General features: G+C 45.2%; 1 protein-coding gene across 1 annotated transcript in view; it reads left to right on the top strand.

Annotated features, from left to right (window-relative positions):
* Nucleotides 1–17255, top strand: part of NOX5 (NADPH oxidase 5) — a 111078-nt gene that overhangs the window by 50567 nt on the left and 43256 nt on the right.

Genomic DNA, 17255 nt, shown 5'->3' with positions numbered 1-17255 from the left:
ATTGTCTTCCTATTCTCTATTTTATTTATCTCCACTTTGATGATGTTTATTATTTCCTTCCTTTTTCTAGGTTTGGGGTTAATGTGCTCTTCTTTTTCTAGCTCCTTAAGGTGTAAAGTTGGATTATTTATTTAAGATATATATATTTTTTAATGTAAGCATTTACTGCTATAAATTTCCCCCTGAACACTGCTTTCACTGCACCCAATAGTTTTGGTATATTGTGTTTCATTTGCATTCACCTTTAAGTGTTTTCTAAGTTTTCTGTGATTCCTTCTTTAACCCATTTGTTGTTTGAGAGAGTGTTGTTTAATTTCTACATACTTGTGAATTTTCTGGTTTTTCTTCTGGTATTGACTTCTAGTCTTTTCCATTGTGTTTGAAGAGAATACTTTGAATCATTTCAACTTCTAAAAATTTATTGAGACTTTTTTGTAGCCTAATACATGGTTTATTTTGGTAAATGTCTGAGAAGAATATGTATTTTGCTGTTGTTGGGTGGAATGTCCTATATATCTCTACTAGGTCTAGTTTGCTTACAGTGTTGTTCAATTGTCTAAATATTTAAAATATAAAAATATTTATAAATCAAGTTTTAAAAAGTTAAATTTGTCCTCTTACCTCAAAAAATACAACAATATAGAAGGTTAAGGTTTAGAATTTTCTAAGACTCCTTGGAATTCCACTCTGGAGCATGGTGGCCCTGCTCCATGGGTAACAGCCTGGAAGAAGAGCAGGTCTAAGGACAGCACTGGCCATTGTTGAAGTCAGGCTTCATTTAGACAATCTAGCAGACTATGAATGCCACCTTTCACACCCCCACCCAGGGCTTAAGCCACCACATTAAGTCTTGAATTTGGTTGAGTGTACTCAAGTGAATAAACTCAGTTACTTCTTGGGATATTAGGACCAGTGGGGTTCTCTGGTCACATGCCCATTGTCATACTTCCTGTACCATAAAATGGGTACCTTAGTACCCGTTTGACAGTCACTAGCTATGCCTTGGTTACATGCTCAGTCTCTACTAAGATTCACTTCAAGACCTCCTTTCCAAAAAGAAAGTTGTTTTCTGTTGCAGAAGGCATGGCTTTGCTCCAAACCCTATAGGTCTGTAGTATAGGTTTCTTAGCAGGGCTTGCCAGAGACTCCTCATAGTGTAGTTATCTACCATATATATCTCTAGTGCCTTGGATAGGCTGGGTCTTAGGGTCAAAATGTCAGGGCTGCTCACAGCCTGGACCTGTAATAGAGCCCTTTCTTATTCTGGGCTTCACTCAAAATTGGTAACTTCTGAGTTACCTAATAAGTGAGTTGAAGCAATATTCCCAAATGAAGTATATGTTGTCTCCAAAATCCAGAGACCCATCAGGTGCTATGTCTCTTTCTTAAAGATAAGGGATAACAGGTACAAAAAATTGATCTTATGAAAGGATGAACTGGCATGCCAGACTATTCACTGATATGACAGGCTTCCAAATTTTGTTAGGGTTTACCTCCTACCTTCTGGCACATTGCCTTAAAACTTCCACTTCTTGTTCACTAAATCTGATTAACATGATGTTTTATCAATATAGTGGATCAGCACTATATTCTGTGAAATGTTAAAATCATCAAAGTCCCTGAGGACCGTCTTGTGACAGAGAACAGAAGCATTAACATAGCTCTGGGGCAAGACAATGAATGTGTACGTCTGTCCTTTCCATGTAAATATTATCCTCATTTGCTCTCTTTATTGATGGAGATTGAAAATATTGCATTTGCCAGAACATTCGTCACTTATTAAGTATTAGATCTGTCGGAGCAAACCAGTAACACCAGGCACAGCAGCTGTAATTAGAACTACCACTTGGTTGAGGTTTTGGTAGTACACCACTTAATGCTACAATCTGTCTGGTTTCTGCAGGGGCCACACAAGTGAATTGCATGGCGGATGTGATGGGGATTACCACCAAGCATCCTTTAAATTTTGAGAGTGACTCCCTTAGCAAATGCATAAAAATTCATTATTTCTACGGATTTGCCATCTTGGTTGTTGGGGGAGGGTGCTAGTTTAGGAGCTTTCACTTGTCCTCCTTATAGAATGACTCAAAAGGTGCAGGTCAGGAAAACAAGGCAAGGACTAGCAGCTGCTAAGGAAATCTGTCTCAGTGCACTCAAGGATAGTGAAATAACCAGAGGGTGATGAATGGACCCTTTGGAACCACTGTGAAACAAATTTGAACAAACAATCAATTTACTACCTGGCATCCTAAATCCCTACTCTAACCAGGAGCCACGATGCAAGGCCAGTACTAGGATGAGCAAGAGAGGCACTTGGGTGCAGGTTTCAAAGAAACACTCTCAAATGCCAACCTTGCACTTGCATGACCCTGAGAATGTGTACCTCCAGGGATGCTGTGCCTATAGGCATCTTACTTGCTCTGCCTTAGTCCTGGCCCTCTGTGATGCCCTCACACCAAGTATAGAGCTCTTGCATATCTCAGTACTTTCACTCCCTCTTATATCTCCTACCAAGCCATCACACAGGAGACTCTTAGTAATTATGAAGCTTCAGCGTACCAGGGGTTGCAACCACCCCACTTACTACCAGCAATGAGATGCTCAGAATCCCATCCGAAGGGGACTCCTTTCTAGGGCCATTCTTGGCACCAGTTATGTGCCTTTGGTTTCTCCCAGATAGCCAGAGTTTATGACAAAGAGGCAGATATAGCAACTTTATGACAAAGATGCGGATATACTTTGTATGCTGATACAAAGTTTATTTGCAAGGTGATCCAAGAGAGCAGGGATAAAGAAATCTGGAGAGAAAGACAGGAAATGCAAGAGTGTTTCTGAGGTGGTATCTCTGCGAGCAACTGGGGTTTAATAACCCTGGGGACCCCCTGACAAATCATGAGGTATATACCTCAGGATTGTCCCCCCAGGAGATGGGTGGCAGTCTTTTAACTATTATTCCTATTTCCCAGGTGTGGAGGGTAGCTCTCTTACAGTTCCAAGCTGTGTGTTCCTTGCAAGCTGAGTACATCCTCCTGGCTCAGGAGAAAGCCCTGAGGCAGAAAGGTGGTGCGAACAAGGCAGGTATCCGAGAATGGAGGCTGAAATCTGAGATGGGCTGAGAGAATGTGGCAGGAGAGCACTTCTGATCTCCACCATGACACCCCAGTGATAATTTGAGCATTTATGAGACCACCGTACACCATGGATTGCCTGCTTCCCCGCTTCTCCCAGGCAAGGAGTATATCCTTGTGCCCCCCAAATATGTGAACAATCCAACCCTGGAATCCCTTTCTGAGGGTCTATTTCTTGGTGCCATATTCCATACCACTCAGGGAATCAGATGGCACTCTCCAATTAGGTAATTTGAGAAGGGTTAATAAAGACACTTTTTACAAAGGTCTGGGCAGGCATACCACAAAGAAGGGTGCAGCGTTCCAGGGCAAGAATCAGTAGGAACACCATCATTTCCCTCAGCCCATAAGGGGGAGGTGAAGAAGACTTACCAGAACCTGGGGACAGAGCGTGCTGTGTGGAGAGAGCTTCTCATAGGAGCTGTGACCTTAGATAGTAATACAATCAAGTAAAAGGTGGCCTGCCTTTTGTTGTCACCAAGGCACGAACAATTCTAAACAACATGAGTGATAACATGCACTGTGATCCACCATGACAGCCTGGCCATCTTGCGTGTATCCACATAGACCATGCAGGCAATGGCTTGAGCGGCTAATCTGAGTCTTGGAAGAAAGTAAAGCTCTGGACCTGGGCAAGGCCTGGGTTAGGTGGGTGTTTGGTTCTCAGTAAGTGGGTGGTGAGTCCCCCCACCAGCCCCATGGGGACTTCCTCTCCCAGGACTCAGGGCTTTACTTGCTCTGTGTTCTCTCTTCTTGCTCCTCTGTTCACTCAGCTCAAGCCAGGCAGGGCATTCCTCATTTGTTCCTGAATCCCTTCCAGACCCACCTCCCTTCTCCTTGCCCTCTTGCTTGCAAATCCTTAGCTGAGCTTTTAATTTTTCTCCTGGAGCCTTTCTGGCATTTTGCTCTTACTCTAGCAGCACCCGTATCTGCTGGTAAGTCTTACTTGGCGGTCCTAGGGCAGGGATCACGCCTGAGCACTCAGGCTGTCTGATACTCTTATCTGCCATCTGAGGGTGGGGGTCTCTTTCTGTCTTCCCTCATTAAATACAGGCAGCCTCCTGCCTCCCGGAGCCACATTTCTTGTCTCAAGCCAAGATCTCACCCTTCTAAAGAACCTCATTCAATTTGATTTCCTTTCATGTCATTCTATCAGCATGATCCCAGTTGAGGGGATCTAATCCAAACTGCTGAAGGATTGAACCTACTGCTGGTGCCAAAAGCTGACACTCAGGGAGCTGCGGTGGGGCTGGTGCCTGGGACACATTGGTAAGGTCCCTAGCAGGTCCCACAGGAAGGCTCTGCTCCCTGATGGTCACCCTCAGGAGACCTGGGAAGGAGCTTGAGGAGCAGAGATCACCCGTGTCCCAGTAGGGAGACAAACTGTCCCGGTCTGCCTGGGGTCAGGGGTTTTGCAGGACACAGGACTTTTAGTGCTGAACTGAGAAAGCCCTGGTCATTCTCGTCTGGGGCAGCTCGAGACCAGAAGGGAGTCCTTTCAGTTCCTGTCTGGCACCAAGACTCCTCCACTGATTTTGCTCCAAGGGTGAGGGTGTAAGCAGGGGTTTTGCCTGAGCCCAAGTGCTCTCTGTCCCTGTCCAGGTAAGGGGTGACAGGAGACAGGCCCAGGCAAGCCCCTGCTGGCTCTCAGCACCCTACCTGAGCACGTAGGAAAGGGAGACTCGAACACAGGGAGAACAGAGAAACGGCCGTGTTTGTTTTAGCGAAGGTGGCAAGCCTCCATCAAGATAAGAGAACCCCTGGCAAATAATGATATAGCCCATTATCAGGTGAGTTTGCTGTTGCCCAGTGATGCCCACGTACGGGGTCCAGAAGAAGGTACAAAACAGACCTTTTCTTCAGGGGGACACAGTGGGGAAAGGATTTGGAAATGCATCCTAGACAATTTAATGCACCTGTTCCCACAGCACAGGCTGTTCCCCTGCCACCACTCAATGCACACGTGCACCCCTGGCCCCTCGCTTCCTCCCCCCTGCACAGCCTCACACCTCCTTGACCCTGGCTGCTCCTGTTTCAGACTACAGCCCCCTCCCGGGCTTTCAGCTGCACGGAGGGGAGCTGAGACTCTTGGGTGATGGCTTTCAGTCCTATCAGCCTCCCTGGTCTCACAGATGTCCTGATGTCACCCTTCTATGAAGGAGGGATGCAGCATCTCCCCCTGAGGGGGCGGGCTGAGGCATAGGTGTGGTACGTGGGTGCAGGCTGGAGGCCAGCTCGGATGAAAGTCAAAGCTTCCTTAGACAGGGAGGCCTGACCGCAAGCCAAGGACAAAGCCGCTCTTCTGTGCTGACCAAAGAGGCCGTGTGAGTGCCCGTCCAGGCCAGGGGGCTCACTCAGGGACCTGCATGCAACGCAGCACGGAGCTCTGGGGCCAGGCAGTTTCCAGTCCCAGCTGGGTCCCTTATGGTTTGTGGCCTGGGTAAACGGCTTGATCTCTGTGAACCTCAGTTTCTTCATCTGTGAAAAGGGGTGATCAAAGCCACTTCACAGGGCTGTCGAGGAAAGGCACAAGATCATGTCTACAGGCATACGGTGCATGGTCTAGTCAGTGTGATACAAACATGGTAGGTGTACATCCATGCATCACCCATGTCTCTGTGTTTTCTGAATTTAATCTTTGACGTCTTTGGTCCTGCTGACCCTGTAGAAACTGCCCCTCCCAAGGTGAGCTAATTCCTAGACATAACAAGTAACTCCCATGTGAATGTACCTTTCAGATGAGATTGGGCACATTCAGGGTGGCATGACCATAGTGTGAGTGCACCTTTCGATGCAAACCAACCACTCCAGAGCCCACACCCCCAACCACCTCCTCACCCGCCTCTGGGCAACCGCAACCCCCAACCTGCAACCACAGGGCTGTTGCACTCTGGGAAACTATTCCCCTCGGGGCCAGGTACCAGACAACAAGGGACAGCCCCTCTGCCCCAGAGCCTGCTACAATTATTCGAACTAGCCAATCCTCAGCCTGCTTACCTTGCTTCACCCATCTTTCCCATGGAAATGACAATTAAGACTCCTGCTCACAGCTTCCTCTCTTCCCTCCACCTCCTGACTGATCCATGCAGCCCTGAGAGGCATGGCATGGGTCCGGTTTCTGGGGATCTACAAGGAGAGGCATCCCTCATTTTATTGCACTTTTCTTTAGTATGCTTTGCAAATATTGTTGTTGTTTTTTTAATAAATTGAAGGTTTGTGGCAACCTTGCATGGACCAAGTCTCTGGGCACCATTTTTCCAACAGCATTGGCTCACTTCATGTCTCTGTGTCACATTTTGGTAATTCTTGCACTACTTTATACTTTATTATTATTATTATTATTATTATTATTATTATTATTGTATCTGTTTTGGTGATCTGTGATCAGCAATCTTTGATGTTACCCTTGTAATTGTTCTGGAACTCCACAAACCACACCCACATAAGATGGCAAACTTAATTGATAAATATTGTGTGTGTTCTGACTGCTTCTCAGACCGGCCATTCCCCCATGTCTCTCCCTCTCCTCGGGCTTCCCTATTCCTTGAGACACAACAAAATTAAAATAGGTCAATTAAAACCCTGTGATGGCTTCTAAGTGTTCAAGTGAAAGTCAGAGTTACACGTCTGTCATTTTAAATCAAAAGCTAGAAATGATTAAGCTCAGTGAGGAAGACATTTCGTTGAAAGCAGAGACAGGCCGAAAGCTAGACCTCTTGTGCCAGTTAGCCAAATTGTGAACGCAAAGGAAAAGTTCTTGAAGGAAATTAACAGTGCTACTCCAGTGAACATATGAGTGATAACAAAATGAAACAGCCTTATTGCTGATATGGAGAAAGTGTGAGTGGTCTGGATAGAAGATCAAACCAGCCACAACTTTCCCTTGAGCCAAAGCCTAATCCAGAATAAGGCTCTAACTCTCTTCAGTTCTATGAAGGCTGAGAGGTGAGGAGGCTGCAGAAAAAAAATCTGAAGCTAGCAGAGTTTGGTTCATGAAGCTTAAGGAAAGAAATTGATGGATTTGAAGGGCCCTGGGACAACACCTGCCTAGAATTCTCTGTCCAGTGACCCATTTCAAACCATTCCCCATCGCCCATCTGTCATTTGAGGTTTTATGTTATGAGTAACTTCAGCAACACTTGATTAGACTATCGGGGTGTCCACAGATTGATGGAGAAGTTGAAAAGCTAGGGGCAGAGTCTTCACACACCCAAGGGAAAGCTGGTAGATAGGAACACAGCAAAGTCACCTTCAGGAACTGTGTGATCTGGACACCACTTGGCACCCTTGTCCATGGATTCTCCCTGTTTCCACACCCATGTTGCTGTGTCTTTCTGACACTGACTCAGGATTGCAGGTCAGTGAGCATTTTGGGGGGTGATAAGTATATTCGCTGTCTCCACTGTGATGATGGTTTTATGGATATATGCATATGTCAGAACATCAAATTGCACATCTGAAATATTTGTAGTTTATTGCATGTAATCATACTTCAATAATACTATTTAAATAATACAGTCTGGAGAGAGTTTGTCCTAGAGCTGGGGGATACAGCAAGGGAAGTGGAAGGTGTAAGGGAGAGTGGGGGACAAACATAGACAGGCTCAGCTTCATGTTTGGGACAGGCTGCATTGGCCGAGAGGCACGCTGTGACTCTTCTTCCTGGACCTCTTGCTAGGCTGTGGTTTCTTAATAGCAAGTTAAATGATGCTAGCTTTTGCTAGAGCTACCATTCCCTCTTCCCTTTCCAGCCATTTCCTGCTCTCAGCTCCTTTTTCTTTTCTTAAAGTTTTCATTTAAATTCCAGTTAGTGTAACATTAGCTGCAGGTGTACAACATAGTGATTCAAACTTCCATACAACACCCAGTGCTCATCATGACAAGTGTACTCCTTAATCCTCATCACCTATGTCACCCATCCTCCCCACCCATCTTCCCTCTGCAACCATTGGTTTGTTCTCTAGAGTTAGGAATCTCTTTCTTGGTTTGCCTCTCTTTTCCCCCCCTTTGTTCATTTGTATTGTTTCTTAAATTCCACATGAGTGAAATCATATGGTATTTATCTTTACCTGACTGACTTACTTCACTTAACATTATACTCTCTAGATCCATCCATGTCATTGCAAATGGCAAGATTTCATTCTTTTTAATGGCTGAATAGTATTCCATTTTATACACATACACATATGTATATATACACACCACTTCTTTATCCATTCATCAGTTGATGGACACTTGGGCTGTTTCCTAATTTGGCTATTGTAGATAATGCTGCTATAAACAGCGAGGGGCATGTATCACTTTGAATTAGTATTTTTGTGTTCTTTGGGTAAATACCTAGTAGTGTGATTTCTGGATCATAGGGTAGTTTGAGGAACCTCAGTATTGTCTCCCACTGTGGCTGCACCAGTTTGCATTCCCACCAACAGTGCATGAAGTTTCCCCTTTCTCCACATCCTTGCCAACACCTGTTGTTTCCTGTGTTGTTGATCTGACAGGTGTGATGTGATATTGTAGTTTTGATTTACATTTCCCTGATGATAAGTGATGTTGAGCATCTTTTCTTGTGTCTATTAGCCATCTGTATGTCTTCTTTGGAAAAATGTCTATTCATGACTTTTGTCAATTTTTTAATTGGATTATTCATTTTTTGGGTGTTGAGTTTTATAAGTTCTTTATATATTTTGGATAGCAATCCTTTATTGAATATGTCACTTGCAAATATCTTCTCCTATTCCATAGGTTGCCTGTTAGTTCTGTTGACTGTTTCCTTTGCTGTGCAGAAGCTTCTTATTTTGATGAAGTCCAATAGTTTATTTTTGCTTTTGTTTCCTGTGCCTCAGGAGACATATCGAAAGAGAAGTTGCTGTGGCCAATGTCAGAGAAATTACATCCTGTGCTTTCTTCAAGGATTTTTCTGATTTCAGGTCTCATATTTAGGTCTTTAATCCATTTTAAATTTATTTTTGGATATGGTGTAAGAAAGTAGTCCGGTTTCATTATTTTGCATGCAGCTGTCCAGTTTTCGTAGCATCATTTGTCGAAGAAACTGTCTTTTTCCCTTGCATATTCTTTCCTGCTTTGTCAAAGATTAACTGACCATACAATTATGGGTATATTTCTGGGCTTTCTCTTCTATTCCATTAATGTATGTATCTATTTTTATGCCAGTACTATACTGTCTTGATCACTACGGCTTTGAAATATAACTTGAAGTCTGGAATTGTGATGCCTCCAGCTTTACTTTTTTTTTTTTTTTAAGATTTTATTTATTTATTTGACACTGAGAGAGAGCGAGCACAAGCAGGGGGAGCAGCAGGGAGAGGGAGAAGCAGGCTCCCGCTGAGCAGGGAGCCCTACGTGGGGCTTGATCCCAGGATCCTGGGATCATGAAATGAGCCAAAGGCAGACGCTTAACCAGCTGAGCCACCCAGGTGCCCCTTTTCTTTTCTTTTTCAAGATTGCTTCAGTTATTTGGGGTCTTTTGTGGTTCCATATGAATTTAGGATTATTTGTTCTAGTTTTGTGAAGAATGCAGTTGGTATTTTGATAAGGATTGCTTTAAATCTGTAGATTGCTTTGGGTAGTATAGACATTTTAACAATATTTGTCCTCTCAATCAATGAGCATGGAATGTCTTTCCATTTCTTTGTGTCCTCTTCAATTTCTTTCATCAGTGTTTTATAATTTTCAGAGTACGGATCTTTCACCTTTTTGGTTGGAGTTTATTCCTAGGTACCTTATTATTTTTGGTGCGATTGTAAGTAGGATTGATTCCTTAATTTCTTTTTCTGCTGTTTCATTATTGGTGTATAGAAATGCAACAGATTTCTGTACATTGATTTTGTATCCTGTGACTTTACTGAATTTGTGTATCTGTTCTAACAGTTTTTGGCCAGTCTTTCAGGTTTTCTACACAGAGTATCATGTCATCTGCAAATAGTGAAAGTTTTACTTCTCCATGCTGATTTAAATGTCTTTTATTTCTTTTTGTTGTCTGATTGCTGAGGCTAGGACTTCCAGTACTATGTTAAATAACAGTGGTGAGAGTGGACATCCCTGTCCTGTTCCTGACCGTAGGGGAAAAGCTCTCAATTTTTCTCCATTGAGGATGGTATTAGCTGTAGGTTTTTTGTATATAGCCTTTATCATGTTGAGGTACGGTCTTTCTATTCCTCTTTTGCTGAGGGTTTTTATCATGAATGGATGTTGTACTTTGTTAAGTGCTTTTTCGGCATCTGCTGAAACTATCATATGGTTCTTATCCTTTCTTTTATTAATGTGGTGTATCACATTGCTTGATTTGTAAATATTGAACACAGGAATAAATCCCAGTTGATCGTGGTGAACAATTTTTTTTTTTTTTTGTGGGCAGCAAAGAAGGGTTTATTGAGCGATAGCAAAGTGATAATACAAAGCTCCCAAGGGGGGATTGCCTGTGAACGATTTTTTTTAAATGTGTTGTTGGATTTGGTTTGCTAGTATTTTGTTGAGGATTTCTGCATCAATGTTCATCAGAGATACTAGCCTGTAGTTCTCTTTTTTGTGTGGTGTCTTTATCTGGTTTTGGTATCAGGGTAATGCTGGCCTCATACGATGACTTTGGAAGTTGTCCTTCCTTTTCTATTTTTTGGAATAGTTTGAGGAGAATAAGTATTAACTCTTCTTTAAATGTTTGGTGAATTCCCCGAGGAAGACATCTGGTCCTGGACTTTTGTTTGTTGGGAGATTTTTAATTATTGATTCTATTTCTTTTTTTTTTTTTTTTCAAAGATTTTATTTATTTATTTGAGAGAGAATGAGAGAGAGCATGAGAGGGAGGAGGGTCAGAGGGAGAAGCAGACTCCCTGCCGAGCAGGGAGCCCGATGCGGGACTCGATCCCGGGACTCCAGGATCATGACCTGAGCCGAAGGCAGTCGCTTAACCAACTGAGCCACCCAGGCACCCCTATTGATTCTATTTCTTTGCTGGTTCTCAGCCTGTTCAGGTTTTCTATTTCTTCCTGTTTTGGTTTTGGTAGGTTATATGTTTCTGAGAATTTATCCATTTCTTGTAGGTTGTCCAACTTGTTGGCATATAATTTTTCATAACATTCTTTTATAGTTGTTTGTATTTCCGTGGTGTTGGTTATTATTTCTTCTGTATTGTTTGTGATTTTGTTTATTCGGGTCCTTTCTCTTTTCTTTTCGATAAGTCTGGCTAGGGGTTTGTTAATTTTATTAATTTTTTCAAAGAACCAGCTCCTGGTTTGATTGATCTGTTCTATTATTGTTGTTGGGTTTTTTTTTTTTTTTTAGTTTCTGTATTATTTATTTCTGCTCTAATCTTTATTATTTCCCTACTTCTGCTGGCGTTAGGCTTTGTTTGTTGTTCTTTTTCTAGCTCCTTTAGGTGTAAAATTAGGTTGTTTATTTGAGATTTTTCCTACCTCTTGAGGAAGGCCTGTCTTGCTACATACTTGCCTCTTAGAACTGCTTTTGCTGCATTCCAGTGGTTTTGGATCATGGTGTTTTCATTTTCATTTGCTTTCATGTAATTTTAATTTCTTCTTTGATTTCCTGAGAGATTGACTCATTGTTTAGAGCATGTTATCTAAGCTCTATGTATTTGTGGTCTTTCCAGATTTTTTCTTGGTTGACTTCTAGTTTCAGCATTGTGGTCAGAGAAGCTGCTTGGTATGATATCAATATTCTTGAATTTGTTGAGGCCTGTTTTGTGGCCTAATATGTCATCTATTCTGGAGACTGTCCCATGTGCACTTGAAAAGAATGTGTATTTTGCTATTTTAGGATGGAATGTTCTGAATATATCCGTGAAATCCATCTGGTTCAGTGTGTTATTCAAAGCCCCTGTTTCCTTGTAAACTTTCTCTCAGCTCCTTTTCGAATCATCTTCCCTGATTGCCCCCTGGGAGGAGCTCTCCAAGCCTCAGTCTGGAGTGGCATTGAGACAGAGAATGGCTAGAACTTGTTTGAGGATACCATTGCTCAAATGCATTCCCCAGAAGCAGATGCTGAGATGTGAACTTGTAAGCAAATCATTTATTAAGCTCGCAGGGAACACCGGTAAGTGGATTGGGAAGCAGAACAGGGAAGGGGGGAAGCCAAGCCAGAGCAGCCTGAGACAAAAGACCTCACCTGTCTCCTGCGTATGCCACCCAACCCCACAGGGGGAGTCCAAAGTGTAAGTGACACCTCAGATGTCCCATCCCAGGGCCAGGGAGCTGGGCTGTCATGCTGCCCAGCCCATCACCCACTGGGAGAGGAGGAGGAGGTTGGCTCCCAAGCAAGCCCAGCGTTCTTGGCTTTAGCAGTTTTCCCAGAAGAGGTGAGAGTGCCTCTGTGGAATATGGATGGGGACACGGAAATGCTGAAAAGCAATGTGCGTAGAGCACCAACACTATCCACTATAAGCCAGCGTCTCCTCAAATCCTAGCAAGCCCAGGGCTTGGTGGAGAGAGACAATGGAAAGGCAACCTCATTTGGAGGCAAGTTGGGGCTTGGAGCCCAGAGACCCCCATCTTCACCATTACATGATTCTTTCACTTGGCTGCGTTCTTTCTGTCCACAGAGTAAAGCAGGCCTCCCTGACATATCTGACAAATTCTTTTGCTCTTCACAGCACAGACTTTCAGAAAGATAATTTTTCAAGAAGTGGCACGACTTCCATTTTCATTTGGCTAGTGATTTCATCACACTACTACTATATTCTGCTGGAAACGTAGGGGGTGTCAGGCCTGTGGGGCCTGCAGGTGAGAGGGTGGGGGGAGTGTGCGGGGAGATCAGCACTTAGGAGGAGAGTCAGCTGACTGGTTCCACAGGCGGGAGCCCATGCTGCGCAAACAGAACTGAGTGTGGGGCCTGGGAGTGTGTGGGATGTGTGGCTGCTGGAGATCATTCAGTCCATGGCCTCATTTTACAGGTGGGGAAACTGAGGCCCAGAAAGGTGAGGCCTCTTGCTTCTTCAGCTTACATTTACTGAGCACATCTCTGTGCCGGGGCTTGAACTAGAGCTAGGAATAGAGGGCAAGGGTGCAGGAGACTCCGACCTTGGTCATTATCACTTTTTTCCTTGAAATAATTCTAGATTCCCAGGAAGTCGCCAAAGGTCCCGTGTATCCTTCACCCAGTTTCCCCCACTAGTAACATTATAAGTAAAACCACAGGGTAATATTAAAACCAAGAAGTTGATATTGGTACAACCCCACAGACGTTGTTCACATCTCACCAGTGTTGACATGGGCTATTCATCTGTGTGTGTGTGTGTGTGTGTGTGTGTGTGTGTGGTTTTGTGCACTGTCATCACATGCATAGATTTGCCTGTCACCACAATCGAGGTGCAGAGGGTTCCATCACCACAAAGGAGCTCCCTGGGCGTCCCCTTCATCGTTGTGTCCTACCTTCTGTTCCTAACCCTTGGCCACAGCTAAACTGCTTTCCCTTTCAGACACTGCCTTTTGGGGGCGGGGGGTTCAGCCCAGGAGGGAGGGAGATTCAGATTCCAAATCTTGGTAATACATGGAATATTATGTGTAAATATATGTAAATCTAATTGCCTGTATAAATACAGAAATGAAATTATACCATGACATCCAGGGTGCAGTTAATATAACATTCCTGAGGGTGTCTAAATCAAAGTAAATCCATTGAAATGGGACTGGAAATGGGATGCTTTTAGCCAGTCGAAGGAATGTGATGTGCCTGCAGGCAGCTCTGTGATCGTCTGTCCTGTGTAAGTACACAAACAAAAGGCCACCAATGCTCTCAACCCTGGAAAGTGAGACCAGGGGCTGAGGAGGAAGGGGGATTCCTTTTTCCCTGTGCACTCTCTTGTGCTGTTCCAGTTTTCACTATGTGCATGCCTTGCTTTTATTAAAAGGAATTAAATCCTGTTTGGATGCTCCTCAAGCAAGGTTGAACAGAAATTCTGTATCGTCATCTCCTTGCTTTCTCGTCTCCCCTGGGTTTGCCAAAGGTCCCCTTGGGACTTAGCAGGCTGAAAAGTTGCCATGGCAGCGATTGCTCCTGGTGATACAATATACAGGCCTGGCCTTCTCAGCCCTGCGTGCAAGGGGCTGGCTCACCACCCCCGCCCCCCGCCCCCCGCCGGAAGAGCAGCATCCTCACACCAATCTGGGTCCTGCGTGTTTCAAAGATGCCTCTAGAAACACTTGTGTGTGAGCCAACCACCAGGGCTATTTCAGGAGGACACTATGTTCCATGCACAAGCATTTTGCAGTCTGAGACATGTTCTGCTGATGCTAAAAACACCTTTAGCTTCTGCCTTGGAGCACCAAGTCCCTCTTCTCCTCCCCTGTGGTAATCTGGTTTATCTGCTGCCTCCATTGCTTTCTAAACACCAAGTCTTGTTCAGAGGCCGACTTTGGGCAGCCCATTCTTACACCAGGCCCCATCACCCACTCAACTTCCTTGCTCACACCCAGAAACAGGAAGGATTGTTTATGGCTTCTAAGGAAAGCCCTTGTTTACTGGAGGAGGAAAATCAGACTATCCTCCAAGGGACGGGCTCCAGATGGCTTGTCTTCTTTCCTGGTGAAGTCAACAAAAGCAAATGACATAAATGAATTTCTCAAAGAATTATTGTGATATATTGTATTCTCAATAAGTTCTTCTACTTTAATTCAAGTATGTCCTGATAGAGTAAAAGGGCAGTGGGAACTAGAGGAGGCAACTAAATTAACTTTCTTGGGAAGGAGTGGGCTGGGGAGGGGAATATTTGTGGTGGCCCTCGAAGGTCGAAGAGGAGTTTACCAGGTTAAAGAAATGAGGAGGAGAGTTATTATATGTTTGGTGCTTAAACCAAGGGCCTGACTCTGTCTAGAGATTTCCCGCATGATCCCATGTTGCCATGACCCCAACCCTTCTGCATTCCCAGGATTTAAGGAGCAGGTTCAGGGGCATTCAGAGTCTGGAGAGAGAAGAGGGCTAGGACACATGTGGTCCACATGGGGCCTGTAATATGCCAATATACACTGAATCCCAGATGCTCTACTGCTTCTCTTGTGGAACCAGCATTCTGGGCCCTGTCCCCTAGAGGAGGGCCTGGCCATTCATGGTGTGATTCCTATGGGTACAAATGAAATGGTTAAAGGAACACAAGGGAAGGGACAAAAAGAAGGACAAGGCAAGGTAGAGCAAGCAGGGGAAGTCAAGGCAAGCCTGCTTTGGTGAAGATCTCAGGCCATGACTCACCAGGTGGAACCAGGGACATTCTCCAAAGTCTAACATTTGAGCTCACACTTCCTTCTTCTGGGATTTCCAAAGCCTGATGGCTCTTAACAAAACCTCTTTAACAACAAAAACCAGGAATAATATTTTTATTTCTTCCAACAAAAAGTCCAAGTTTACAGCTCCTAGCCTTATTCCAAGAACCAATTCTTTTTTTTTTTTTTAAATGTTTTACTTATTTATTCATGAGAGTCAGAGAGAGAGAGAGAGGCAGAGGCAGAGGGAGAAGCAGGCTCCCCGCCTAGCAGGGAGCCCGATGCGGAACTCGATCCCAGGACCCTGGGATCATGACCTGAGCCGAAGGCAGACGCTTAACCATCTGAGCCACCCAGGCGCCCCCAAGAACCAATTCTTAGGAAACTGGATTAAGATATAAATCTTCAGAGTTCCTGGATCAGCCCAAGATTCTCTTTGCACGTCAGTAAGCTGCAAGGACTCCATCCTCCCTGCCTTCTTCCCCCCATCTCAACGCTGAGCCGGGCCTCACTTTGGCAGACAACCTCCTCAGTGTGGAGACTACTGGAAAGAAAGCCGTGTTAGGGTACCAGGGCTCTAGTCCCAGACCTGGCAACTTCCAAGTTACTTCTCCAGGAAGCCGCAACCACTCTGAGGGCTGGGCCTCGACTTCCCCATCTAGAAAGGAGAGGTTATATTAGATCTTTCATAGAAAAAAAAAAATCGGATACATATTTTTAGTGGGGTCAGTTAAAATATTACCCAAGGAACTAAAAATGAATTTTAAGTGTTTGGAAGCCAGTGGAATCAATAATCTCCCAGGCTGTAGGCAGACATAATTTCTATAAGTCTCTAGACTGCTCCAAGCTCAGAAGTGGAGGTAGAGCAGGGAGGAGGGAGGCGGACTTCTGCAGCCGGGTCCCCACAGCACCCCCTTCCCGCCCATTGCCTGCTTTTAGCCAAGGAAGTGTGCTTCACCCTTGTCACCTGTCTCCTGAGCTGAACGGTGGTGGCAGTCAGTGCATCCGGTGCTAAGGATGCAGAAGAGGGCTGGGGGCGAGGGGTGGACAAGGAGGAGAAGTCCTTGCCCGGCTTTGGAAGCCTGCCCCGCTCTCTCTGGAGAACAGACCCCTCCAGGAGGAGACGTGAAGGCGGACAGGAGCCAGCATGTGTCCAGCGCAACCTGCCAGGAGGCGGACTGGTGGTATCTCCGGGGAGCCCAACAACCTCACGGGGGTAGGTCTGAGGAGCCCCTTCTTACAGGTGAAGAAAGCAAGGAACAGGGAAAGGGAGCATGTCGGCCTGAGGCATCAAGGGGTGGATGCCAAGCGTCAGTTCTGTGGGTGGTGGGGTGAGCTGGGGCATCAAGACCATGACCCCTGGGCTGGCAGTCAAAGTCACGTGCACTCAGCTCTTTCTGCTTCAAGAAGGCTAATTAGGGTTCTTTGTGAGGAACTTGGCTCAGAATAATCAAAATGGCCTTCTGAGTGAGTGCAAATGAACTGAGCGTCTGTTCCGGGCCAGGCATTTCATCTAATCTTCCCAAGCACGGGGAAGGGTGGGCAGAGCAGACACAGGCCCACTACTGAGAGCGCCGCTTGCAGGGGTCCCAGAGGCTTGCCCCGCAGAAGACAGGCAGTTCCCGCAAGGGCTCTGTGTTGCAAGTGAGCAAGGCACGCTCAAGCTCGCCAGCAGAGGATGCATCTCTGCCACAGAGGGAAGGAAGCCTGGGCAGGACTGGTGGGGCTCAGAGTATTCTGGTCCAGGCTCTGCCCCTCAGAATGCTTACTGCACTGAGGTCTTACTGTGACTTCCTGTTTGCCCAAGCATTTTGTGGTCAGAGACATGTTCTGCTGATGCTAACGCTCCTCGTGATCCCAGGGCTCCCTGCGAAAGCTGTCACTCCAGGCAAGAGCAGTACTG

Source organism: Halichoerus grypus, chromosome 8, assembly GCF_964656455.1.
Source record: "Halichoerus grypus chromosome 8, mHalGry1.hap1.1, whole genome shotgun sequence".
Lineage (NCBI taxonomy): Eukaryota > Metazoa > Chordata > Mammalia > Carnivora > Phocidae > Halichoerus > Halichoerus grypus.
The sequence above is the reverse complement of the archived record's forward strand: the minus strand, read 5'-3'. Positions and strand labels throughout refer to the sequence as shown.